A 3,111-nucleotide genomic window follows, 5' to 3' on the forward strand; every position below is an offset into this window, starting at 1 on the left:
TGTGACAACCCCGCCTCTCTGCTCAGCTGTCTATAATAAACATGCTGAGCTTGTAGGGTGCTGAGGTTTCTCCACCAGAGACCAGTCCTCTGGACCCCAGCTCTTCTGTTTGCCCTTCATTTCCTCACCATCCAGTCAGGTCTGTCCTGGAGCCATGCAAAGGATGTGGCTTTCAGACATTGTCACAAAGAGGACAGAGAATAAAAGTCACTCTGTGGTCGAGAAATGCTTAGAAATTTAGAAGCATATGAAGAAAGTCAGTAGACTCCAGTATAAAAACATACGTACCCCTTGAAGACACGGGAAATTGGCATCTATTTCTAGTAGTCAGTGGAAAGTGTCTACCACAATAGGTGCCACCTCCCATCTGTTAGGAGGTGTGGAGGCATGTACCAGCCCTAGCTCTCAGGGTTCTGAGGCAGGAAGATTGTTCCAACCCAGAAATTGGAGATTTGAGACAAACCTGGGTAACTTAGGCAAACCCCACCTTGAAAGAAAGGGAAAGTAAAAGATTGGCAGTGGTGTAGGGAAAAAAAAAAAACGAACCTGTGAGTCACTCCTGTAACTACTGTGGAGAACTGTACTTTTGGGAAGAGTTAAACAGTGTTGCTATGTAACCCAGCAGGTCTAAATAAATACTTGGAGCAGGGACTCACACTTATGTCTGCAGTGCCCACAGCAGGAGCATTGGCTAAAAGGTGGCAGCAACTGCCTGTCGTCAGCTGAATGGAGGTTGGGTGTGCATGATGTGTGCCTACAAGGGAGCTGTATTCATAGGAACACCAACAACTGAAGTTCTGATACATTATACAATAAAAGATGGTCCTTGAAAACACTGTAGTGAAGTAGCCAGACAGACCCGGTCCTTTTGGAGTAGACATTTGACCAGGATGTGGGATGGCCGGGGAGGTTGTTACCTGTTGGTTACAAAGCTGCTATTTGGAATGGTGAAAAATTGCTGATGTTTGTACAGTCTTGAACTGTGCCTGATTGCATTTGGATGTGAATTTCCCCTCCCCAGGCTTATGTGTTTGAATGAATGGTCCCCAGGTAATGGTAGTGTTTTAGAAAGTAGTATAACCTGTGTGTAATGGGGCCTTGCTGGAGGAAACTGAGAGGCAGGGCTGGAGGGTGTGATGGTGTCCTATGGAGTCAGAGATCTCTGCTCCCTGATCCACCAGAATGTGAAGGAGTCACCAGCACCACTTGAACTGCCGCCATGGAGTAATTTGCTCCTACCGTGAGCCCAATATGCACTTCTTCCCTTGAGTTGCTTCTTGAGGGGTATTTTGGTCATGACAGTGTGCGAGTAATAAGTACAGAAAGTTGGCACCAAGAGGTGAGGTTGTTGCTGAGCTGAACATGACCTAGTGACTTTTAGGACCGTGGAACTGTTTGCAGGGGGGGAATGTGAACAGGTTGGAGCTGCAGGGTAGAATACTGTAAGCAGAGCCACACTGGCTGTCGTGAAAACACAAGATGGGAATGCAAATGGAAAGATGAACAGGAAAGGTCAGCCAGGCTCCAGGCTTCGCAGGGGAGCAAGGACTCTTAGCCAGGGCTGAGCCAGAGGCCATTCGTGTGACATGCTGGAGAAGAGCATGGCCACATGTTGCCGTGTCCTGAATCAGTGAGTTAAAGTTAATGGCTAATTGTTGTCTGGGGAACTTCCATCCAAGGCAGCATAGCATTTAGGCTGTGGTGTGGTCTCTGCTCACTTGTTCTAGTCAGATTGACAAAGGGAGAAAGAAGCAGAACAATGTGGAAAACATGCAGTTTTGTTCAAACGGGGCACAAACCCAGTAGCAGACAAGGCAGCTGTGGGCAAAGCTGTAATTACTAGAGAAACAATAGTTATTGTGGAAATGGTGTCTTGAGGGTGAGGCTTCACCAATGGAAGGTATGAGAGTATGAGAATATAAACCCATTTTTAAATTTTCTATTTAGAAAGAATACCTGAGAAAACAGCCTCCAAAATACCCTTGCTCCAGCCTGGCCACTGAGAAATCTGTTGCCTACTTCAGTTGCACAGGTTCTTAAAGGCCACTGCAATTGTGGCCCAAGACTGCCAGGCCTTGTCAAACTCAGGAGAGCTTGTCATCCGCGTGGTGCTGGTTCTGCAGGTATGCAGGTTGCTAGAGTGATGGGCTAAGGGAGAGTGTGTGTTGGTTCCACAGAAGCAGCTGGGTGGTGTGTAGCAGGGATGGCTCTGCAGTGCCAATTCATGAAGCTGTGCGGGTGAAGGGTAAGCTTCAGCAGAGATGCCAGGACAGCGGAGATGCCAGGCGAAGCTATACGCACCAAATGGAGCTATCTCAAGAGACAGAAGCACGTGTGTTTCAGGCCATAGGATGGAGAGTGCGGGGCTCTCAGAACGGACTTTGGATTTTGAACAGTGTTGGAGTTAGTACTTCAGGGACTTTTACCAATGAGTAGTGGCACATACCTGTAATTTCAGTAGTGGCAGGAGGACCACTGAAAGTTCACGACCAGCCTGGTGTATGTTGTAAGTCTCAGGTCAGCCAAGGCTGTGGGGAACAGGGTGGAGAGAGAAACAAAAACTACTGTAGGGATCTTAAAAGTTGAGTTCAGTGTTTTCTTTAAAAGGTGACCGTGAATCTTTGGAGGCCAGAGGCAGAACACTACAGCTTGGGTATAAAAATGTGCCCATGGGCTCTCATGTTTGAACACTTGGTCCCCAGCTGGTGGTGTTGACCTTAAGCCCTGGCCTTCCCCACCATGGGCTGTGCCTTCTCACACTCTGAGCCAAAAAGACTCAACTGCTATGTGTGTTTTGAATGTAAAATCAGCTTATAAACGAAAGACATTTAGAAGGAAAAATAAAACCTGAAGTGATGTGGGATTCCCCTCTGTATGCTGTGAATATCTTTTATTACCATTGGTTATTAAAGAAGCTGTTTTGGACAATAACTTAGTAGAGTAAAGCCAGGCAGGAAATCTGAACAGAGATATAGAGAGAAAATAGGCTGAGTCAAGGAGATGCCATGTAGCTGCTGAAGGAGAAAGACGCCAGCCACAGGCCACAGCCTCATGGTGATTCACAGATAAATAGAAATGGGTTAATTTAAGATGTAAGAGTTAGCTAGAAAT

The sequence above is a fragment of the Arvicola amphibius genome, chromosome 1 (assembly GCF_903992535.2).
Source record: "Arvicola amphibius chromosome 1, mArvAmp1.2, whole genome shotgun sequence".
NCBI classification, from domain to species: Eukaryota; Metazoa; Chordata; class Mammalia; order Rodentia; family Cricetidae; genus Arvicola; species Arvicola amphibius.